We start from the raw sequence: 26,106 nt of genomic DNA, 5'->3' as shown, positions 1-26,106 counted from the left end.
TCTGTAATGCTCTACTCCTTTGCTCTGCAGTTGCTCCTAGCCCCAGCACTGCCAATTCCTCCTCATACAAAACAACCCATCTGCTCTTTTGGGTCTGTACCTGCCACTCCTGTATCTCTACTGTCTCCTGGGGGCAGCCCTCCTCATGGTCGCTTTGCAGGGTCATCTCCTCCAGTGCCTCGATCAGTTGCTCTTTCGTTCTTCCCTGGTAACTCAGGTTTAGTTCCCGGGCCCTTACTTGTAGACTTGCCATAGTCCAGTTCCTGTATTCTGAGGTTGTGGCTCCATTAATCGCTGGGCTGCTGTAGTCCATCTCGCTATCCGCTGTTGATCCCACCGCTGCCAACCAGTTGTCACGGAGCAAAGGTATACGTCTTCCTCCGGATGGTCTTTTGAATCAACAGGGACGCAAGAGGTCGGGAGACAACAGCAATTTATTGTAATCCACAAAGTTAGTAGCCGGCGGCGGTCACATCAACCGTAATAACAATAAGTCCACAGAAGTCACAATCCAATGATAGCTTTGGTTCCTTGGTCCTGTAACTAAATTCTGGCTCTCTGCAGAGCTGTGCACAGGCCGGCTAACACATACTAACTGCTAGCTATATACTATATACTAAACTGTTACACCTATACCTGGGGGTGGGAAGGGCTGAGCCACAGATCCTTCCCCCCTCACCTATGCCAAGGAGAGCAGACTCCCTGTCTACTATGGACAATGCACCATCCAACATCTTCTTGGAGACACTGATCAGATTATCTCCACCCATTGTCCTCACTAGTTAGAGGTATTTGCATACAATGTGCTAACACACTAGACCCGAATCAGCCAACTACACACTGATGTTTACAACAGGTTAGAGAATACATTCCACATGAAATATATATTACACATTGCCTATAGTATAGACTCTAACCATCCCGTGACAGTTGTCCTACCATCTCTGCCTCCAGTTGCTTGTACCCCCATCTCTGCCCCCAGATGCTTGTCCCCCCTTCATCTGACCCCAGCCACAGGACCCCCAATTCTCTGCTTCCAGCCTCAGGCCCCCCATCTCTGCTCCCAGCCTCAGGCCACCCCCCATCTGTGCTCCCAGCCTCAGGCCCCCCTCCCCCATCTCTGCTCCCAGCCTCAGGCCCCCCTCCCCCATCTCTGCTCCCAGTCTCAGGCCCCCCCTCCTCCATCTCTGCTCCCAGCCTCAGGCCCCCCCTCCCCCATCTCTGTTCCCAGTCTCAGGCCCCTACTCCCCCATCCTGTTCCCAGTCTCAGGCCCCTCCTCCCCCATCTCTGCTCTCAGTCTCAGGCCTCTCCCCTCCCCCATCTCTGCTCCCAGTCTCAGGCCCCCCCTCCCCCATCTCTGCTCCCAGCCTCAGGCCCCCCCTCCCCCATCTCTGCTCCCAGCCTCAGGCCCCCCTCCCCATCTCTGCTCCCAGCCTCAGGCCCCCTCCCCCCCATCTCTGCTCCCAGCCTCTGCCCCCCCCCCCACACACACATCGTCCCCAGTGTAGTTGGCCTTACTTTGTCACACTCCAGCGCTGCTCTCTCCGCTCCCTTGCTGTTCATCAGTGTCGGGCGGCTAGCTGCGTGTGGCGTATAGGAGGCAGAGCGAGGGCGTCAGGTTGCTATGACAGCCGGAGCCTCGCTCTGCCTCCCTGCCCTGTCAGGCATGCGCTTGTATTGCAGCCTAGGCAGGTACACTGCAATCCAGGCGCTGGTATCATACAGTGCATTTCCGAATACCGGCGCCTGGATTGCAGGGTTCCTTGCCATGTGTAGCCAGCCGCCGGACACCTATGTGCAGCGAGCAAGCGGAGAGAGCGTCGGGGAAGTGTGGCAAGGTGAGTCCAACTACACTGGGGCCAATGAAGCAGGGGAATGTTGTTTCCCCCATCCCAGGACACCCCAATCCCTTGTACCCGCTGCACGTACCTGTAGTATGTCGGGTGCAGCAGTCTCCTCCTTCCGAGAGCTGTGTAGGTGGGCTGGGACAGCTGCGGCGCCGGAAGCATGTGGGCTGCCGCCATCTTCCTCAGTGCTTCCCTGCTGAATCGGCACGCCCACCTTCAGCCTCAACCTATGGTGCCGCAGCCCTGGCTCCAGAGCCCGCCCACAGCCTGCCATGCACCAATAGGAGGTGCTTGCACAGACCAGCGCTGGCAGAATGCCAGCTGCTGCAGCCGAGCCGGAGGATTGTTTGGAGGGTCACGGTGGCGATTTGGGGTGAGTGACCCACATTTAAAGTAGCCTACTACCGTTTTCTGGCAAAAATGTGTGTGTGAAGTTTCCCCAAAATCCATTCAGCTGTGATTGAGGAACAAACATCCAAACACACAAACCCACAAACATCCAAACTCACAAACCTTCACCTTTATAATATTAATAGGATTAATTGTTCAAAAGCACCAAATGCAAAGGCTTTTACCTTTCAGGACAAGCTCTGTAAAGCCCCATTCACATGACTGTCATTTGTGGATACGTAACTGTCTGCAATTGTGGATCCGCAGAGTAGTAAGGTTAAACTGCCGTGTTGACACCTTGCAATAATTTAGTGGGTTTTGGGTTGCAGTTTGGTCACTCGGTCTCAAAAAGGTTCTCCATCACTGGTCTAGACGCTACCGCAATCCCTCCGGGCTGTGCCAGTCACTTACATTGGCTGCCTATCCATTACAGAATACAATATAATCTTATCACCTTCATCCACAAGGCTCTCCATAATGCTGCACTTCCCTACATTTCCTCCCTCATCTCCGTCTACCAACCCGTGCTCTTCGTTCATTCAATGACCTAACACTTACATCCTCTATTATCAGAACCTCGCACGCTCGTATACAAGACTTCTCCCGAGCTGCACCACTTCTCTGGAATGCTCTACCCCGGACAATCAGATTAACTCCCAATTTCTACAGCTTCAAGCGCAAACTAAAGACACATCTTTTCAGACAGGCCGATCGCAATTCCTAATGTAAACTCTTCTGTACCATCATTAGAATCCCTAATATGAACCCTTCTCTGTTTCAGCTCCCACATATCCCCACATGATATGATGCCATTTCAGACTAACTTTATATGTCCAGGCACCATCTGCACATTAAAGGACACGACTGGTGACAGCTCATACAGTTTTATGTTTGTGTAATGACAGTCACCTCTATTACAGAATTGTCTGACTATTGTATAAGCAATGCTACCTCCGATGCCACCCCTGCTACCTCATGTGTCACCCCCTCTACCTCATAGATTGTAAGGTCTTGCGAGCAGGGCCTCAGTCCTATTGTGTGAAGTGACTACTTCTTTGTAATATATCTTTATGTCTGTACTTGAACCCCACAAATTGTACAGTGCTGCAGAATATGTTGGCGCTATATACCGTAAATAAAATCTATTATTATTATCCCTGTCGCAACTATAGTGAATGAATAAATCTGATTTCTTAACCCCTTCCCCCGACGGCATATTTTGATTTTCGTTTTTGACTCCCCTCCTTCCAGACCCCATAACTTTTTTATTTCTCCACTTTCAGAGCCATATGAGGTCTTAATGTTTGCGGAACAAATTGTTCTTCATGATGCCGCCATTAAGTATTCTATATAATGTACTGGGAAGCTGGAAAAAAAGTCAGAATGAGGTGGATCTGAAGAAAAGGTGCATTTGTGCGACATTCTTACGGGCTTAGTTTTTAAGGTGTTCACTGTGCAGCCTAAATGACATGTCACCTGTATTCCATATTTCAGTACGACTCCAGAGATACCAAATTTATACGGTTTTATTTACATTTCAAACCCTTAACAAAAATCCAAAACTGTGTTAAAAAATGTTTTTTCTAAAAGTCGCCATATTCTAACACCGTAACTTTTTTATACTTCCGTGAATGGGGATGCATAGGGTGTCTTAAATTATATGATTTTGGGGAATAACTTTTGCTTTGATCACTTTTTATTAAGATTTTTATCAGAGGCAAAACTGGCAGTTTGGCACTTTTGACTTTTTCTCCCGATATAGCGTTTATCGTACGGGACAAATATTTTTATAGATTTCTAGAGCGTGAGTATACAGACACAGGGATAAGTAATGTCTATGTGTTTCACAGTATTTAAGTAATTTTATATGCTTTCTAGGGAAGGGGGGTGATTTGAACTTTTAATATATTTTAAAATATATATATATATATATATATATATACATATATATATATATATATATATATATATATATATATATATATTTTAAACTTTTTTTTGCATTTCATATACCCCCTTGCGGTCTTGAACTCCAGGGGATCTGATCACTAATGCAATGCAGAAGAATGCTAATCCATTGTATGACATCCCGGGGAGCCTTCACAAGGCTCCTTGCTGTCTTGGCAACATGACGCCAACTCTGGACCCTGCTCCGGGTACCGCGATCACAGGGAAAATGGTGGCGCCCATACGTCGCCAGGAAAATGGCGCCTTGGTCATCTTTGACCGAGGCGCCGGAGTGGTTAATGCCCGCAATCGGTGTTGGCAACAACCGGGGGCATTAGTGCTGGGTGTCTACTGTCAGGAAGGGGTTAAAAGAGTTCCCTCTACCAGCCCATAGGCCAACCGCGGGCTACTGCAGTAGCCATGCCAGCCTGAAGCCTGGCTGTAGCCTTCTGGACTGCCATGTACATAGTCCTATTATGCCTAATAGACTGAATATCAGTGTTACAGAAGTATTACACTGTATTATACAAGTGATCAAGGCATCTCAGGTTTGTCCCCTAGTGGAACTAAAGAAAAATGTAAATCATGTAAAAACAAAAGTTTAATAAAATGTTGAATGTGCCCCTGCAAAGAGTTTCTATGTTCTCCCCGGTTTTGTGTAAGTTTCCTCCCAGACTCCAAAAAAATATATAAATTAAACACTTCCCACATTCTGAACATAAAAGACTTCTCTGATGTATAACAAGAAATTTTTGTTGAATGTTTTCCACGTTCAAATTTCTGAACATGACAATGGTTTATCCCTTGTGTGAATTCTCTGATGTGCAACAAGATGTGATTTCCGCCTAAAATATTTCCCACATTCTGAACATGAATATGGCTTCTCCCCTGTGTGAATTCTCTGATGTGTAACAAGATTTGATTTAGACATAAAACATTTCCCACATTCTGAACATGAATATGGCTTCTCCTCTGTGTGAGATCTATGATGTTTAACAAGATCTGATTGAATTGTAAAACATTTCCCACATTCTAAACATGAATATGGCTTCTCCTCTGTGTGAGATCTATGATGTTTAACAAGATCTGATTTTCTTATAAAACATTTTCCACATTCTGAACATGAATATGGCTTCTCCCCTGTGTGAGATCTGTGATGTTTAACAAGATCTGATTGAATTGTAAAACATTTCCCACATTCTAAACATGAATATGGCTTCTCCCCTGTGTGAGATCTGTGATGTTTAATAAGATCTGATTTAATTGTAAAACATTTCCCACATTCTAAACATGAATATGGCTTCTCCCCTGTGTGAAATCTGTGGTGTATAACAAGATTTGATTTACATGTAAAACATTTCCCACACTCTGAGCATGAATATGGCTTCTCCCCTGTGTGAATTCTCTGATGTTTAACAAGATGTGATTTACATGTATCACATTTCCCACATTCTGAACATGAATATGGCTTCTCCCCTGTGTGAAATCTCTTATGCATCAAAAATTTAGATTCATATGAAAAACATTTCCCACATTCTGAACATGAATATGGCTTCACCTCTTTGTGAATCTTTTCTTGTGTAACAGTCTGTTTTGGATTAGAAGATAGGATTTGTATAGAAGAAAGAGATGATAGATCTTGGCTGTGAAGGGCTGAGGGTATATCTGGGGTAATGGCATGTTCTTCATATGTATCTTGTGTGATACCACCGTCATCTGCTTTATAATCTGAAGATATGAGATGTTCCTCTGAGCTCCTGGTACAGTCATCTGCCAAGAAGAAAACTGATTTTATATTTTATGAATATTATATCATTAACATTATATTAAGATTTTATAGCATTTCTATATAATAATGTCCATACAAATTACAAGGCATTGAGTGAAATTCAGTGACTAACTGACTTAGGCTCTGTTCACATAAGCATTGTTATTCCTCTTTTTTTGCTCCAATATAGGAGAAGAACAATAAAACTATAACTGAAACATTGGCTTCTATGATGAATCCCAACTGTGTCTGACCAATCCCACTGACTATAATTGGGTCCAATGACTTTCCCCCACTAGTCTGGCATTTTACAAGCAGTTTTGCCGTATTCTGCTACATAGTCTTTACTACAGGGTGATTCAAAAAGGAAGGTGAAAAAGTAGCGGCCTGTACTTCTAGGAACATCAGTGGTAAATGGTCAGAGGCTAAAAATCAAAGCAAGACTGGCTTATTGTCCATTGTTATTATTAATATTAATTACTAAAACTGGATCCTTAACCACTTCAGTACCGGGCCAATTTGTGCTCCAGGACCAGACGCATTTTAGGTTTATTTTGTATGTGCGGTTTTGAGGGCTGTAACATTTTTCTCGTATGTCTCAGTCAACTAATTTTTACGTCTTTTTTCGGGGACACGTAGGGCTTTATTTTTATCTTGTTTTTATTTTCAAATGTGTTTTAATTTTTTTTATATCCGGGAAAATATAAACAAAATAGGAGGGAAATTGTGTCTGGTTTTCAATTTATTATTTTTATTTTATTTAACAACACAAAGTGTCACTGAAAAACTTTATAATATAGTTTTTCCCCTCTGTTACGGTAATTTTTATTTTGTATGGTGTCGTCGGGGGTGGGGCTATAATCTTTAATAACGGCGTTTTATTAGCGTATTTTTTTTCTATTATTATTTTATTTACATTTTTTTAAAACTTTTTTAATATATATATACATATATAATATTTTTTTTTTTTTTTTCAGATTGTGTCCCCATAAGGTGATAAGAGACCTTTGGGGACATCTGATCACTTTTTTTTTGTACTGGAGGCTGATTTCTCCTATAACTGGGGCTGGTACATTTAGCCTCAGTTGCAGGAGAAATACAGCCTTCTGCACGCTGTATATACAGCTTACTGAGCTGATCTGGGTCCTGTAGGACCCAGCAGCTCTTGCAAGACGCTTCTCCCGGCGGATCACGTGACCGCCAGGTCAGAGGGTGGCTGAATCATGGCAGCGTCCATAGCTGGTACGTCCTGTCAGAACTAGGCAACCACTTCCCGGACGTATAAAGTCTATGGGCGGTCCGGAAGTGGTTAAAATACCCTCAATTCCAATTGTCACTACAGCAGTATAACGGTGAACATAGAATGAAAGAAATTGGAACAGTCTTACTAATGTCAATAGGCGGGGTATCCACATTGGAGGTGCATCATAGGGAAGAATAGAAAATCCCTATTTTTACCCTGTACGGTTTTGTCCTTAACGCACCCCAAATAATCCCGCCCTTACAAGAGCAGTACCAAACTGACCCTTCAGATGAACCTAAATTGCCCTTACGCGATTCCTGGTACGGTGATGCACTATTATATATACTGATGTATATTAAAAGAATATAATAATTAAAAGAATATAATAATAATAATAATAATAATAATAATTATATATATAATAATATAATAATAATAACCGAGGATATGAATGGAGGAAGTGTGGTTTGGATGAGCCCCCTCCCATTGAGATGTTGGTATAAGGAGCGTGATCCTCACCAGTGAGATGGCATATGGGCGTGAGGTCATCACACCGTGCCGTCGAGCCGGAACGCAGGCGGGTGACGTCATCACATGCATGTGTGTACGCGGCCAGTCACACTGAGGCCTGTGGGACGCAGTAAGATGACGCGGCCTCTGTGACGTCATCAGGATGCGCCATTTTTGCGCCAGATGATCGGGTCCTCGGTTTGTAATGGCACTGCATGTGAGAGGATGGAGTTACTCCACTTTATTTAAGGTGAGTCAGCGCCTATATTCAGTGCTACTTCTGTTACTGCAGGGAGAGTTAGGTAGTCATCTAATTTCAGGATGAATAAGGTCGGGAGTATTTGGGGAGCGTTAAGGACAAAACCATACAGGGTAAAAATAGGGATTTTTTATTCTTCCTTATGATGCTCCCCCAATGTGGATATCCCACTTATTGACATTGGTAAGACTGTTCCAATTTCTTTCATTCTATGTTCACCATTATACTTCTGTAGTGACAATTGGAATTGAGGGTATTTTAAGTATCCAGTTTTAATAATTAATATTAAATGTTAAGTTTTATTTGTTGCAACAGTGCTTGAAAGACATGTTATATTTGTTTGCTGCAAACAGGTGTTTTTCTGGGACTCTAGTAAATACACTGCTGCTAGATTTGTTTTTGCTGGCTATGTTTGCCCATAGTAACCACCAAAGTAACATTAATTTTTGAAGAGCCAAGTGTGCTTACATAGTGTGACATAAGATGGTGAAAGCAAAGCCCTGTTACAGGCTCCTGGGACCCTCTCCTGCCTTGCTGTATCCTCCTGGAGCTGTGTCTGCTCCCTCCCCCCAGGGAGAAGGAGGATATCCTTCAGGCTGCTTGGAGACAGGGTCCTGTGACTTTCAAGGACAATCCCGTGGAACTGCTCCCAGACGTCTCCCGCCGCACCTTGGCCATGAGGAGGCTTTTGAAACCAGTTCTATGAGTTGTCCTGGACTCTGGGGCTACTTACCGGTAGGGCCACCCTTTTCATCTCCAAATACGTCGCAATGTGGCCTTGTTTACCCTTCATTCTCCAGACCAAGTGTCCTCCTCTGCTCAGTTCCTGGATCTTCCTGACATTACCCTGCCGGACTGGCTGGACTATCCTCTTCCCTCTGCCCTGCCACTGGAGAGCTCCTCTTCCTTCGCACTGGCCCGCCAACCATTACGCTCCGGGAAGTTACCTTCTCCATTGTCCTGAGGAAGATATCTTTTTTCCTGTGGTTCCCTAGCTGGGACTTTGATATACAGTTGGACTATTTTGTGCCTTATCTAATGTTTTCTTCTTCTTTTTGCATTCTCTCTTCGTTTCCCTGACTCAAAAGGTTATTTTGCCCTGGTGGTGGCCGTTCTGGGCCTCGACTCGTGATGGCCCTCACCGGTGATTCCTGCCTGCCCTTCGCACGGAGGGTTGTGCCTCGGTCAGTGGGTCACTTCCCCCTTTTTTTTTTTGGTTGCCGGCTCTCCGATGTGCAGCCCTTCTGTCCTAGTTCTTTGAGCCTTGTTGGCTCCATTACGTTGGTTTTGCATCTTTGGTTCTAGACCCCTTCTTATTTCTTGCCTTCGGGCACTCAGTTATACTGCTGGGGGAATGAGTGGCACTTTATTGTCGTTCTACCTCTCCCCCGCTAATTAGTTTCAGCTAGTTAGATTTGGCAGCTCTTTGAGGGTGTACTGCGGTGTGCCCTCAAGACCTGCATTAGTGGGTAGTTTCCCACTGTTTTTTTGTGGTCTGACCCGGGCTAGCTGGGTTTGGTCCGGCTATTTGTTTGGCTTTTGGTGTCTTGTGTGTGTTCCTTTAATTTGCTGTTCGTCTTGCCTCCTTTCCCCCTTGCGTTTTCCGTCCTGTTTCTTCCCCTCTTCCGACCCTTTTCCTACTTCCTCTTCTCACTCCCGCCCCCGCTGCCGTCCATGGACTACGTAGCCTCATCCACTCTTATGGTCTTAATACCCCGGGGTAACGTCCTTTTTTGCCTAATCTACTTTGGGGGAGGTGTGAATCTACGTAGCCTTTGCTCGTGTACCGCCTTTTAGAGGAGGTTCGGCCCCTGTACTATCGTCCTCTAGATCTCCTGATTTGTATCGTAGTTGTTGCCCTGACTCTCAGTTCAGGGGGGTAGAAGTACTGCTTACTTGCTCCGTTACCTGGTAGCTTACTGCGGCTTTCATGGATGCTTCGTGTAGGTTTCTTTTTGTCAGTGTCACACTTCCTCATCTCCATCCCGAGTTCCCCTAGTATTGTTAGACAACTGCTCGAGAGGCTTATGTGGAGGATTGGACCTCATGGATTTTCTTTAAAGGTACCCATAGGTACATAGACCTGGCTGGTTGTTGTGACTTATGTGTTTGCTGGTTGCCTGGCCGGTGATCAGAGCTGTACCCCATTCCCTCTTCCCCCCCAAAGAGAGAATGCCCGACGCGCGTTTCTCTTGTCCCACGAGTGGCACCCTGGGAGTCTTCCCCTGTATAGTGTTACACTGTCAGTATGTCAATTGGTATGTATCAATATTGATTGTAGTAGGTTCTCTTATTGAAAATATCTAATTCTGTGCTACAAGTGCCTGATTTTTGGTATTTGTATGATGCCTAGGTAATTATTGTCTATTACTTGGACCAGCCACTATACTGTACTATGTATGTATGCTGACATTTGAACAATATTTTTTTGAAGACAGTGTACATGTATTTGTATATTTTCTTCTGTATTATTTGGGTTTACATATATATCTTATATATTTAGGGGTTACTTCCAGTTGGCCATTAGTGGGAGGGTTGACGTATTTGTCCGCCAAACATCTAGGTGGACCCTCCTCTGTTGTCCTCCATTGTCTTACATGTTTTTTTATCTTTTGGAATATTTAATAAATATCTTTTTTGTAATTTTTATGCGACCCTCTTTGGTTCTGCGTTTCTTGTTTGTCTACTATTCTGTTAACCTGTAGGCTGCAGGCATGTAGGAGCTTGCAGCTTCCAGGTATACTTGTAGCCACTAAAGACATCAGCGTCCTGACCCAGGGCGCGATGACATCACTACACTGTGCCTCCTGAGTCAGGATGCTGACAGTAACTGGAGTGGATAGTGAAGAAGTGACAGTGGCAAGTCCGTGCATCAGGGATTGAAGGCAGGTAAGTATTTTTTTATTTTTTGGTTGTGGGGGGGGGGGAGTAGCTTAATATTAGGGCCAATAACAATATAAGGTGGTATTATTAATATAAGGAGACATCGGGGCTAACAGAGGTAATAGGCCATTAGGGGGTATTATTAGTATAAGGGGGAATTGAGAAGCAGCATTTAAGGTAGTATTAACTTATGGGTATTGAGCTATATTCATTTAAAGGGGTTGTACAGGCAAAACTTTAAAATGTTTAAATCTGTTGGGGGCAGTGAAAAAAAAAAAAATATACACTCACCTGTCCCCGTTGCCTCGGTGTCCTCCCGCGCCTTCCGGTTTGTTTGCTCTCCCGCGTCTGTTCCGGCGTTGTGCTGAAGCCATTGATTAGTCTCAGCTCATTAGCAACCTCAGGAAGAGGACCTGTAATGTCACAGTTAGTGACATCCAGGCCCTTCGCTGATCAGCTGCTTCAGCACAACGCCGAAGGACGCTGCTGAAGCAGATGAACCAGGAGATGCAGGAGGACACTGGAACAACAGAGACAGGTGAGCATACTTTTTTTTTCAATGTCCCCAACCTATTTAAACTTTAAGATAAGCATTATTGATTTAAAGGGGGTCCAGGAATTTCAGAGAGGAGGATACCTGTCTCTGGCGCTTCGATGACCACCACCATTGTCCTGTCCGTGTGCGTTTTGCCTTTGCCAGGTGGAAGTCTGGCACTGCACATGACTGCTTAGGTCAATCAGCTCACAGGTCACTTACATATGTCACCCGTTCCTTTCCTGTGGCCGCTGACTGGACTCAGTAGTCAAATGTAGTGTAAGACTTCTGTCGGCAAAGGCATGGCATGTGCTGGCTGGGGCACTGGAGATATGGGAGTATGTTTTTTTGTTTTTTATGTTTCACCTTCCCCGACTTCCTCCCTGACTTCTGAAATTCTGGGTCAACCCTTTTTAAAGAGGATGTCCAGGATAAACTGTTTTTGGCAAGGTAAAAAAACCAAACAAATGAACATACTCACCTCTCTCCGGTGTCTCCCACCATAGTCCACTCCAGCAGCGCTGCAGTGCCTCTACAAGTGGAAGTCCTCACCGCACGTGACCACTGAGAAAAGGAACTGGAAAGTCACTTGCACACGTCACATGTAACATCCTGTTTCCTTTAGTTAGGCCGCTATTTGGTGTCCGCCGTCACTTGCAGCGAGGACTTTCACTGGAAGGTGGGAGACTCTGGTGACAGGTTAATATGTTTTTTTTTCACCTTCACTAGCCTCCTTGCCAAAAATGGTTTATCCTGGTGAACCCCTTTTTAGGGGATATGCAGGAGTATTATTAATTATGGGGAACACAATGCACATTATTAATTGATGGGCACTCTTCTTCCCAGGTCATAACTTCTAATGCAGGCAGCAGGGGAGGGTTGTAACGTATTATTCCCTCTTTACCTGTGTTGGGTTGGCTGTCACCTTGTATGTATACAGAACAACTGCAGTGGTGATGTCGATAAGAGCATAGGCAGCCAAACACTGTATACTGCTGGATTGCTGAGAGTGGGGATTGGCTGTAGAGGTCCCATTAGTTTGACATCAATGCTGCAGCCGCTTCATATACAGGGGAGTGAAGGTGACCGGTGGTAACCAGGTGGGGGAGAGCCGAGCATGCAGGTAAGTGTTAGTGCATTATTATTTTATAAGCCTCCCATGCTGCGTGCATTAGAATGTCTGATCCTGGGCAACCTCTAAGAGGAAACACAGGAGGTATTATTAACTGAGGAAGCACACAGGGGCATTATTCATTTACAGGGGATTTTCGTACTATATATTTAAGGGTCCGTTCCCACGATTTAACGCGGTGTTGATTCTGACACATAAACTCATGTCAGAGTCAGCACTGCAAAACAGAATCCCATTGACTTCAATGTGTTACGTGCGCTAAATGGGGTTTTAGAACCCATTGAAATAAACGGGATTCTGTTTTGCAGCACTGACTCTGACACGAGTTTACATGTCAGAATCAACTCTGTGTCACATCGTGGGAAGGACCCTTAGATTTGGGGTAGTAGCAGGATGGGGACTTTATGTAGGTGAGGATAATGTGGGTCAGGTGTTTGGAAAAGTGAGGAGCCAAAGATGTCTGTGCTGAAAACCTTACAGAGACAAGTCACTGCTGGAAGAATTGTTCATGACGGTCCAGAGGGAAGAGACGAGAAATGTGAACAAGACGTCACATGTAACTCACAAAATGTAATTGCACTGTATTCACCTAAATGGTCTGTAGAGCCGATATCTGCCATTGTACGGTTACTGTATAGTAATGATATTGATAGAACTGCTTGGGGGCCCACGTGGATATGTTTGTCCCCCTGTGCCAAACTCTTAGTGCCACCGTTTTGGGGTAGATTGCTGGCCCCTGAAACAGTATCCATTGCCATGATAGCTAGAAATCTACTGAAGGATCCCAGACTTGTCTTTGTACTGCTTCTATTACAAGCTGGTGTATGCGGCCTGTAATACATGTGCAGTAAGTTTTGCAATGCATTGGTTTGTGGGTGGAGAACCCAAAAAAATTCAGGTTTGGTTGAACCCAAAGTTTTTGAAAAAATTCATTATGAACCAATTCCTCATCTCTACTTACTACTCACCTGGGCGGTCACCTGTAGGAATGTCCTCCTTACTCTCCTCATCACCCCTCACATATGTCTCCGGAATATTAATATTGTTCAGATCTTCTCCCGAATACAAAAGCTGTGAAACAAATATTGTAAAAGTCACCAGACGGATGGAGAAGTCACGTGGGATGTTTTATAGGAGAAGAAAAGATCATTCATTATCATGACCACCAAAAGTGACAGCAGGAGTTATCTGACCAAATAGCTGCAGGTCTCCTGGATAAATCCACCATGTTGTCATCTACCTGATCATCCTGGAGGACATTTTCCTCCTTACAGTCCTGTGGTAGAAGAGTACTGGGACATCTCTCTGTTGCTCCACTGTTCAACCAGCAGCCTCCATAGCCAGAGAACTGTGAGAAGATCCAGAGAACATGTCATGTCTATGGTCAGCTTTATCCTGCCATCTCCATCTTTCTCATTACACAAGTAGAAAAAATCTAATACTGTGGGATAAAACCAGACTGACCACGAGACCTTCACAGCCCTTCTACAGGACAGAGGAAGATTTCATGTCACCTTATCTCCATCTACCTGATCATCCTGGAGGACATTTTCTTCCTTACAGTCCTGTGGTAGAAGAGGACTGGGACATCTCTCCGGTGATGTTCTCTTACTGGATGGAACTGGAGGAAACACATACAGGGACTGAATTCATTCTTTCCATACAGATAATGAGAGGCCGTGTGTATTTAGTCATGTCTATTACCTGCTGATGTGAGGGGCTGCTGATCCTCCATCATCACCTCCTTGTACACATCTTTGTGTCCTTCTAAATACTCCCACTCCTCCATGGAGAAATAGACAGTGACATCCTGACACCTTATAGGAACCTGACAACACAATGATACAGTCATCACCAGATCCCTTCATAGCGCTCCTGTATAATGTCCCAGCATTCCCAGCACTGTCACCTCTCCAGTCAGCAGCTCAATCATCTTGTTGGTGAGTTCTAGGATCTTCTGTCCATTGATCTCCTCATGTATCAGGGAGTGAGGTGGAGGCCCCAGGATTGGGCGCAGGGTTCTCCCCCATCCTTCAGATACAGGAGCCTGACAGCGCCCACTAGAGGTCTTCTTCACTACTGTGTAATCCTGTTTATGGAGAGACACATTAATAAATATCACTCCATCCATTCCCAGAGTCCCTCACCTCTCCAGTCATATCATCTGTTATTACTATAGATAAGAATGATGTAATGTGACATCATCAGAATCTCTCACCTCTCCAGTAAGCTGGTGCAGGATCTCTAAGGTGAGATGTAATATTTTCTCTGCCATCTTGTCCTTATCCACTGAGAGGATCCTATACTGTAGGAACATGATTGGAAAGAATATAAGTCAATGTAAAGTCATATACAATCCCATGTATATATAGACAATTCCTGGAGATAATAAGATATAACATGAGGAGATAATACGGGGTAGATCTTTTATATTCTCTCTCTGTATATGGATTGGGGCAGGAGCTGAATAACTCTTTACAGTAGTTTGTGTGGATATGGGCTGGGTAAATGAACACGTACCTGACAGCCGCTATGTAGCACATGGTGACATATTATTGCATCACTGTCACTACATGGTCTTACTTAGAGATGGGCAAACCTAACAAGATGTGTTTCAGGTTGAACAAGTTTGGATAAAACTGAAGTAAAATTATTATTATTATATAGCTAGTAGCGGAAAAAAGAAGCGAGATGATCTATCTTGCCGCAGATTCCGCAACTGACTCAGCCACAGCGTCCGTGGCGCGAGACTCCCTACCAATTAGGCCCATTCATTCAGGCATAATCTGGAGCGGAATGCCCCAACGGGATGCTGGTGCACAGCATTGTGGCTAACCGCGTGGTATGGTTCACACACGGAATCCATTTTCCGCCATGTGAATGTGTGAATAGTGTAAAGTAATGGTGGAAATAATGATCTGTTTTGTTTTCTGTCCCCCAACCATTCCCCAAAAAGTCAATCAATAAATTATATGTACCAGACAATATTGCCATGAAAAATTACAAGTTGTCCCGTGAAAAACAAGTCCCCATACATCTACAGTGGACAAGTAATATAGTTCTGGCTGCTGGACCACAGTAATGTAAAATCTCCATAATAGGCTCAGTAATAAAGGAGAAAGGAAGGGACTTCAGCCCCATCTGTGTCCTGTACAATGCAGATGGAGGACAATGGTGAAGGATCATTCAGTCCCTGTCTCTGCTCACAGCAGATTGGAAGCAGCAGAGGAGATGTAGTGACATTGTACCTTCTGCTCCCAAACCACCGGAAGTAGAGATCAGAGTGGACTGCGGTGGGGGAAGGGGAGTGTTAGTTTTTATTTGTGTATTTTTCTGTGGGGAACAGAAGGAGAAGACATTATACTGCGGGGAGCACAATGAGGGGGCATTATACTGCGGGGAGTACAATGAACGGCATTATACTGTGGGGAGCACAATGAACGGGCATTATACTGTGGGGAGCACAATGAGGGGGCATAATACTGCAAGGAGCACAATGAGGGGGCATAATACTGCAAGGAGCACAATGAGGGGGCATAATACTGCAAGGAGCACAATGAGGGGGCATAATACTGCAAGAAGCACAATGAGGGGGCATTATACTGCGGGGAGCACAATGAGGGGGCATTATACTGCGGGGAGCACAATGAACGGGCATTATACTGCAAGGAGCACAATGAGGGGCATTATACTGCAAGGAGCACAATGAGGGGGCATTATACTGCAGGGAGCACAATGAGGGGGCATTATACTGCAGGGAGCACAATGAGGGGGCTTAATACCGTGTGGGGAACTAAACAAGGCAGGACATTATACTATCTGGGATATGAATGACTAGGACATTACACTGTGTGTTGGTCACAATGCCATGTCTGGGCTACTAAAGGGGCAAATTGGGACATGTGCGGGTTGATGTGGCTCAGTAATCCTGACAATGACCGTGACTATACGCACACATTATATATATAGATATATACACACTGACCTCCACCTGTACACTATATATATAGGAGAGGAGGAATCGTCCTGCTGTTGTCCTGGAAGAGCTAAAGGACCTGTGAAGATGTCATGACCATGTGATCATGTGTGGGAGGAGTCAGGTTCCTTGTTACTTTGCTTTTAAAAAGGCTATTCAGGCCCCGTAAATGTTATATTAAAGGGATTCTACCATTAAAAAACTTTTTTTTCTAGGTAACACGTCGGAATAGCCTTTAGAAAGGCTATTCGTTTCTTACCTTTGGAAGTGATCTCCGCCGCGCCATTCGTTCAAAATACCGGTTTGTACCGGTATGCTAATTAGTTCTCTCGCAGCGATGGGGGCGTCCCCCAGTGCAGGAGATGCGATGGGGGCATCCCCATTGCTGCTCGAAAACCGACTCCAGCGCCGCCTCTATCTTCTTCTGCATCCTCCCCTTCCTTCTTCGGCTTGACGTCGGTGAACTCCGACACCGCAAGTTCGTCGAACAGAGCGTCCGACGTCAAGCTGAAGAAGGAAGGGGAGGATGCAGAAGAATATAGAGGCGGCGCTGGAGTCGGTTTTCGAGCAGCAATGGGGACGCCCCCATCGCTGCGAGAGAACTAATTAGCAAACCGGTATTTTGAATGAACGGCGCGGCGGATATCACTTCCAAAGGTAGGAGACGAATAGCCTTTCTAAAGGCTATTCCGACGTGTTACCTAGAAAAAAAAGTTTTTTAATGGTAGAATCCCTTTAAACCCCGGTTCCATTTTTAAATAAAAGCATTAAAACATATATGCTAATCGTATCTGAACGTGCACCATGGGCGGGGATGCACGATGCTACGTCATCTTCGGGCACGCCTGCCTCTTCTGTCTTCTTGTAGTTACACCCTCTGGTTCCGTGTCTTCTTCCGTCTTCTTGTCTTCAAATCCCACGCCTGCATAGTAGCACTTCCCTCCGGAGCAATACTGCGCAGGCTCACTTGCCAGTCCCCGTAGAACTACACGAGCGTACTGCACTCTTGCGAACTGCCATTAAGTAAAATGGTGAGTGAGCCTGCGCAGTAGCGATCCGGAGGGAAGCGCTACTACGCAGGCGTGAGATTTGAAGACCTCAAGCCGGAAGAAGACCAATAGGAAGCCAGCAGAAGAGACGGGACCAGAGGGCATCGCTCCAAGAAGACAGAAGAGGCAGGCGTGCCCGAAGATGACGCTGCATCGTGCATCACCGCCTCCGGTGCACGTTCAGTAAGATTTGCATATATGTTTTTATGCTTTTATTTAAAAACGGGACTGGGGGTTAATATAACATTTACGGTGCTTGAATAGCCTTTTTAAAGGCTATTCACGCATATGTGGGGCTCTATTAGCATAATTTTGCTGATAGAGACCCTTTAAATGGACATCGGGTGCATTGTTTTACACTCCGTGCCTGTCCTAAAGATGTCCGACTTTTCAAGCGGACAGAAAAAACTTACATGTCGGCTTTTTGTAAGTAGAGCCCCGCGACAGTCAATTGCCCAGGGCCCCGCAAAGCCTGGATCCGCCACTGAGGATCATTTATATAAAGGGTAATTATGGGGCATTATGGCTATAAAAGGTGGAATCATTAGGTTGTCCAGGATAACAATTTTTTTATATTAGGCCAGGGAAGGTGAAAAAATAAAAAAAAAATAAGCAAAAACACTCACCTGTCCCTGCTGCTCTGGTTTCTCGCAGCTCGATCCGGTCCTGCTGCTCTAGTGTTTTCTTGTGGGGAAAGTTCCTGCCGCACATGACCTCTGAGGCCAATCAGCGACCACAGGAAAGGGACACGGGACGTCTCAGTGCGGCGAGAATTTCCGCCACATGAAAACACCAGAGCGGACCAGAACGCGCTGTAAGGAAGGGTTCACACAGCCGTTGGATTCTGTTATGAAGGTGTTCTTTTAAAAAAAAACAAAAAACGAACAACTATTGTAATGGACACAAACAGACTTCAACATTAAAGAAATAACAGACACATCCGTCTGTTTTTTCTAACGGAAAGAAAAGTCCTGCATGTAGGATTTTTTTTGTCCGCAGGAAAAAAAAGGACTTGGGTATAAATGGACACAAGATAAAATCCCATTGAAATGAATGGAAATTATAATGGATTTCTGATGGTTTATTTAGTGTACATTGCTAAAATCTTGCTACGGACATTGCTGACGGTCACGGTAGTGTGAATGCCCCCTAAGATACTAGAGCACCGGAGACTGGTGAGTGTGGGTTTTTTTAAGAAAAATTTTCACCTTTCTTGGCCGAATATAAAAAGGGACGTAATGGGGCATTATGGCTATAAAAGAGAGGAACATTTATATATGAGCTTATTAGGGGACATTATGAACATAAGGGATCATTTATATAAGGGGCCATTGTGAATAGAAGGGGGCATCAATTATATAAAGATCATTAGGGTGACCCAACACTACAATAAGTTGGACCAGTGAAGTGGCCATAAAAAATTAGGCCCAGACAACCCCTAAGGACGCAGGGTACTTTGGGCCTTAAGGCTCAGAACCTGTTTTTCAAATATGACTTCTTTTACTTTATGTGAGGATAGCTTCATAATGCATTTACCTATCCAGGTGATTCCAAGATTGTTTTTTCGTGACACATTGTAGTTTATGTTGGTGGTAAATTTTGGTCATTTTACTTTGCGCTTGTTTGTTAAAAAAAGGACAAATATACTGAAAATTACATAAAATTATCAATTTTGAAAGTTTCTGTTATTCTCGTGAAAACACAGACAGTCCTATCACACAAAATTCTTCCTAATTAACATTTCCCATATGTCTACTTTATATTGGCATTGTTTCTTCAATGTCCTTTTACTTTCCTAGGAAGTTAGAAGGCTTATAACTTTAGTAGCAAATTGTCAGATTTTCAAGAAATTTTAAGATTTTGTATTCTAGGGACCTATTTAGTTGTGAAGTGACTTTGAAGGGCCTATATAATAGAAAAGACCCATAAATTACCCCATTTTTGAAACGGTAGTCTTCAAACTATGCAAAATTGTATATAAGAACTTTATTAACCCTTTAGGTGTTCCACAGGAATTAATGCAAAATGAAGGTGAAATTTCCAAAAGTCACTTTTTTTATGCACATTTTCCATTTCAAACCACATTTTTCCGTAACAATGAAGGGGTTAACAGCAAAACATACCATAATATTGATTTCTCTGATTCTGCAGTTTGTAGAAATATCCCATATGTGGCCCTTCTGTGCAACGTGACTCAATACGTGTCCTCAAAATCAAAGAGCACCTTTAGGGATTTCAGGCAGCAATTTCATTAGGATGGATTTTAGATCCCATGTTGCATTTAACGAGCCCTAGAAGTACCACAATAGTGGGAAACCCCTACAAGTACCCCATTTTGGAAACTGCACCCCTCAAAGAATTTATCAGGGGGTGTAGTGAGTATTAGTATCCCAGACGTGAATGCACAGCGGATGGTGAAGAGGGAATATGTAAGCGGTGCGGAGGACATTGGAAGCACCAAATTCCCTACTATGTCCCAGTAGCTCCTATGATTGGGGGGGGGGGGTCACTTTGGGGGTCTCTTCTATTGTTTTTTTTCTTGTAAGCTGCAAAACTGGTCTGTACCCTGATATACGCTCACACCGTTTACACATTCCCCTCCTGGCACATTTGGCGATTTTGGGGATTTTTTTGTCTTCACATTATTCAAGCTATATTTTTTTATTTTTGTGTTGATGTGGCCATATGAGTGCTTTTATTTTTCTGGGATATGATGCATTTTGTAATGACTCCATTTTTGGGTGCCTATAGCTTATTGGCTATTTTTTATTAACTCTTTTTTTGCTGGATAAAAAAAAAATCAATTAATTCTGGCATTGCATTTTACTTTTTAAATGTTTTTCCACATGGCGTACAGCATAAGTATCATGTGAACTATATTCTGCGGGTCGGTACGGTTACGGCGATACCTCATTTATAGGTTTTTTTATGCGTTAGTAATTTTGCCGAACAAAAACTCATTTGAGGACATAAATCAATGTTTTTTGCATCGCCATCTTCTGAGATGCGTAACATTTTTATTTTTCGATTGAAAGAGTTGGTTGAGGGCTTATTTATTGCGAGACAATCTGTGCTTTTCATTTGTACTATTTTGGTGTACATATGACTTTTTGATCACTTTTTATAGCATATTTTTTAAGGTGAGATGGCAAAAAAATCATTATTTCCGGCGTTTTTTTTTTTGACATTTACCATATAGGTGAAATAATGTTTTAGTTTTATGGTACAGGTTGTTACGGACGCGGCGATACCAAATATGCATTGTTTTTATTATTTTTTAGGTGTTTTTTTTTTAATAACTCATTTGCTATAGAAAAAGTGAATTTTTGGGCTTTATTAATTTATTTCACACACTTTATTTATTTTTCACTTGTCCTATTAGTGTACTTGAACCAGCAATACTCTGATTGCTGGTCCAGTACTATAGCCTGCAATACACGTGTATTGCAGGCTATATAGGAAGTGTGTCTCTGCAGACGCACAAAAGGGATGCAAGGTCCAGTAAAGTGGAGCTTCGTGGTCGTAGGGTCCCAACCCAATGTATGGTATTGAATGGAACGACACACTTGGAGAATGCGAGGAAACATAAATTTATTCTGTAGAGCAGAGTTCTCCTACTCTGCAGACGCACAGACACACTTCCGGGCATCAAGGCAGGATCACCAGGTAAGTGGGGGTCCTAGCAGCCCGGGGTCACTAACCAGACCCCGGGCTACATAAAATTCATCAGGGCACCCCCCGATCTCGCTGCGGGGGGTGCCCGGGGGGGTGTGATGTCACAGAAAACGCTCTTGATGTCGCGGACATGTGTCCGCGGCATCGGGAGGGTTAATACCGCCGATCGGAGCGGAGCTCCGACCGGCAGTTCACATGGGCAGCTTGTCCTGGCCCTCGGCTGTGTAATGCAGCCGAGTGCCGGGTGTAATGGCGCCGGCACAGCTTCTGTGCCGGCGCCATTACTGGTCAGTAATAGTACTGACCTGAGCGCGAACGTGCTACTTGCCAGGACGTACTATTACTGACCAGAGCGTTAAGGGGTTAAAGAGGTTGCTATAAATTGGAGCTACCCCTGAGGCGACCAGGACCAAAACGAATATTGATTATGATATTAATCTGTTTTTCCTTAGTCCCAGCAGCAGCACAATGATGGGGTATTTGTGGCCCTGTGTGCTGGTAGGACAGAATGGAACTTTTAATATACTTGTCCCAATTCACTATTTACCTAAAGCAATCAGTAGGTGATGTTGAAGGCCTAGACAGGAGGAAGCTTTTATTAGCAGTTGTCCAGATATGGGACTATGGATACCCCTTGGATTCTGAGGGACACAGCGACTGGTGAAAACATACAGAGCTGAAGTTATGCCGAAAGGGAGAGAGGTTAACTCAAGATGCCTTAGGTGACCTTCTATGACCCCAGTGCTTCTCAAATACTTTCTGTGTGGAGGAAAAATTGGGATGTGCTAATAAGCGTCCTTGAGATCGAGTGTGACCATGTAATCTCCCTGCTGCAGAATGGATATGGCAGATCTTACTGTCTCCACGCGGAGTCTTCTTTTGAGGCTATGTCTATTGAAGTATCTTAAGTTGATTATCATTCTCCAGTCCCCTGAAGAATTTGGCACCAAGAAATATGGAGAATAGATGCCAGACCCTCGATGAAGAACTGGGACCTCCTTCAATACATATTTCTGCAGATCTTCCGTAACTGATTTTTGAAGTACTTCCTAGCAGATGATAACCTGACCTTTCGCATGGAAGCTTTGTTCATAAAGTCAGCTCCTAAAAAGATGTTCTTCATTGATGACAACAAGTCATCTCTGGAAACTCCAGAATCAATATCTTTCCATAACTGGGAAAGATCCGCACATAGCTCCCTCACTGGAAGTGACCCCAACAGAGCAATGGTCAGAAGCAGCTGAATAAGATCACCTAAGAAAGCATTCTGCCCTCCTGTCCATCGGATCCTGTAGGTTGGATCCATCATCCGAGGGTAGTATAGGCAGCAAGAAATCTTCATTACCTCAATATAGACTATTGGTGGTGAACCCCATTTCACAAACTTGTCCTAGGAAATAGGAAATAAGGTTTAAAAATTCCTGGATAGTACAACGGCTCTCTCCGGGTGCTTTCATTCAGCCATCATTGCTTTTTGCAACTTGCATCCACTGTAAATGCCCTAAGCCCCCTATGCTGAAGCTTCCCCAGGATCAACATCAAGGTCACCTGAGCTGATAGATTTAATAAGCTTCTGAAGAATAGGTCTCATCTAGAACTTAGAACTCCTCATCCAAATGTAATACTGATCTAAATGGCTCAGCGCGTCTGGGCTTTTTAAGATGTAGAATCCTTTAGCTCCTTTGTTCAGTCTTGGATATATTCCTTTACCCAAATTACTACATCTTTGATAGACTGTTCATCAGAGGGACCCTTGGGACGATACTGAAGGCAGGTGTTCTACTCAGATCTGTCAGGTAGCGGAATCTCAAAAATTCTGCAGGAGAGATATTTCCGTTTGGAAGATCTTTTTCTTCTAAAGGACTCCCCATCACCAGAGGCCGAGGATGACATCTAATTAAACAGAATAAAAAATAATATTCTGCAATAACAGGAAATGAAAAAAGAAAAAAGTTTTTACCTAATAGCAAGAGGAGTTTGAGCTTAACGAAACGTAAGTGGCCTTTCATGGCTCAGATGGGAATAGTCCTGTCTCTACCTCCCTGATGTGGCACAGACAGCCAAATGCGACAGGTTTACACCGTTTCTTTAACTCCAGGAGAGGTAAATGGTAGTAACTTTACGTAACTCCTGAGTTTAAGCCCTTCCCAATGATTCCCATAACAGTACAGCGCTGTCCTTTTCACCATTCGGCTCCTTGCGATGAGGTCTGACTAACAATCCCAATAACATAGCGAATATATCGGCATTGTACTGCAGTGCAGGAGTATTGCAGTACATGATATAGGGGCTCTGCAAATCCCAGGTTTAAGTTCCCTTTCTGATTCATGACAAATATATTTGTCATGGTGGTCGTGCAGGTAATGCTAATGTATCCACATGATCCCATGATGCAGCAGCCAGGCTCATCTATCAGTCTAGCCCTTTCACTGCCAAGGGTCTCTGGAAATTTTGCACCTCCATTAGCCAGAGCAATTTGCACAGTTTTGAGATGGATAAATCAAAGCTAAATTGCAACATTAAAAAAGCATCCGGGGGGGGGGGGGGGGGGGGGGGCGTGGCTAGCGTGCAAAGGGACCAGACGTGCTTCTCCTGAGCTCCGCTGGACTGTATTGGATTCCGGCGGCAACCTCCGTCATCCGAGGCCCTGCTACACCGACACCACGGTGTCCCCCCGGCTCCCATGCGTTCCCCCCATGGCTTTTTGGAGCTTCCCCGTGCTGTACCCTGCCTTTATCTGCAGCGCGGCCTTCTCCACCGGTTGCTCCGCCCGCCATCTTGGGTCTGCGGCCTACCTGCTCCCGGACTCTGCAGCAGCTCGTCAGCTCTACACTCACCGGCCACTTTATTAGGTACACCATGCTAGTAACGGGTTGGACCCCCTTTTGCCTTCAGAACTGCCTCAATTCTTCGTGGCACCAGTCTGAGATGATTCCAGCTTTATGACATGGCGCATTATCCTGCTGAAAGTAGCCATCAGATGTTGGGTACATTGTGGTCATAAAGGGATGGACATGGTCAGCAACAATACTCAGGTAGGCTTTGGCGTTGCAACGATGCTCAATTGGTACCAAGGGGCCCAAAGAGTGCCAAGAAAATATTCCCCACACCATGACACCACCACCACCAGCCTGAACCGTTGATACAAGGCAGGATGGATCCATGCTTTCATGTTGTTGACGCCAAATTCTGACCCTACCATCCGAATGTCGCAGCAGAAATCGAGACTCATCAGACCAGGCAACGTTTTTCCAATCTTCAATTGTCCAATTTCGATGAGCTTGTGCAAATTGTAGCCTCAGTTTCCTGTTCTTAGCTGAAAGGAGTGGCACCCGGTGTGGTCTTCTGCTGCTGTAGCCCATCTGCCTCAAAGTTCGACGTACTGTGCGTTCAGAGATGCTCTTCTGGCTACCTTGGTTGTAACGGGTGGCTATTTGAGTCACTGTTGCCTTTCTATCAGCTCGAACCAGTCTGGCCATTCTCCTCTGACCTCTGGCATCAACAACGCATTTCCGCCCACAGAACTGCCGCTCACTGGATGTTTTTTCTTTTTCGGACCATTCTCTGTAAACCCTAGAGATGGTTGTGCGTGAAAATCCCAGTAGATCAGCAGTTTCTGAAATACTCAGACCAGCCCTTCTGGCACCAACAACCATGCCACGTTCAAAGGCACTCAAATCACCTTTCTTCCCCATACTGATGCTCGGTTTGAACTGCAGGAGATTGTCTTGACCATGTCTACAAGCCTAAATGCACTGAGTTGCCGCCATGTGATTGGCTGATTAGAAATTAAGTGTTAACCAGCAGTTGGACAGGTGTACCTAATAAAGTGGCTGGTGAGTGTAGGACACTGCTTCCCGGGTACCTCCGCTTTCTGGGCTGGATTCTGTGCTCCTCCGCTGGGTGCCGGTACCCTGCTCAATCCTCCTCAGACCTCTGGCTGGGACCTGCGGTTCACTCCCTGCTGCAGTGTGTGGTGCCGCCATCTTGGAGCCTGCAGCATCTATCCAGCATCTATCCTGGGTCCGTTTGTCCTTCTCCTGCAGCTCTACAGGGACTCTTTCCTCCTCGGCACCTCTCCAGCTCCTCCATTCTCCTGGTCTGCTGAGTGCTCCTGTGTGCCTGCTGGACGACACCCCCTGCTTCACTAGCTGTGAATAGCAGCCAGCCCTGGAATTCCCTTGTGTCTTTAACCTGTTAGCTGCCATGTTTGCATAGACTTTGCAGCCTGTCCCTCCCTGCCTGTACCTACATTTGCTGTGAAACCAGACGGCCCCTATGGGGAGGAAGCTTGTTATTAAGAAATCCTCTACTACCGTGGGGAGCAGTAGAACCCCCTCCACAATTGATCCTTTCCTACAGCGCCGGCCCCAAACTTCAGTGCCGACCCCGACAACCAGGGGATCCGTGCGCTCTCTCTCTTACCCCTGTACTGGTGAGGACAGTAATTCCTCTTTCAGCAACTCTTTACTGGACGCTTCGTTCTCGGATTGCACTATGGACTCTGGCGATGCCCGGGCTAGTGCCCCTCCTTCCTGGGGTGCCCCCTCTAATTTTTCTGGTCCGGCCGACCTTCAGGTGACGGGATCGCCCACGCCTTCAACATCTGGGGAGGTGGGGGGCTTGGCAGTGGTGGAGAGCCCTGGGGATACGCAAACATCAGGTCCCGTGTCAACCTCCCACTTCCCTCCCCGACCTTCCCATAGACTGGCGCTTTCTTCTTCAACAACTTTCTACCAGACAGGATTTTCAACAGGATTTCAAGCTTCTCATTGATGAAGTTAAGTCAACTTTTAAACAGGAGCTGGCGGGTGTCCGCGCTGATTTACGTCAGCTATCTGTTCGAGTGGACTCCGTGGAATCCTCCCAAGACGAGACTCGTACCTATGTT

At 45.0% G+C, this 26,106-nt stretch overlaps 1 pseudogene; it reads right to left on the bottom strand.

Annotated features, from left to right (window-relative positions):
- LOC142209930 (uncharacterized) overlaps positions 1–26,106 on the bottom strand; it is a 520,021-nt pseudogene that overhangs the window by 341,034 nt on the left and 152,881 nt on the right.

The sequence above is a fragment of the Leptodactylus fuscus genome, chromosome 6, assembly GCF_031893055.1.
Source record: "Leptodactylus fuscus isolate aLepFus1 chromosome 6, aLepFus1.hap2, whole genome shotgun sequence".
In the NCBI taxonomy this organism is placed as follows: Eukaryota; Metazoa; Chordata; class Amphibia; order Anura; family Leptodactylidae; genus Leptodactylus; species Leptodactylus fuscus.
This window is presented reverse-complemented; position numbering and strand designations above follow the sequence as displayed.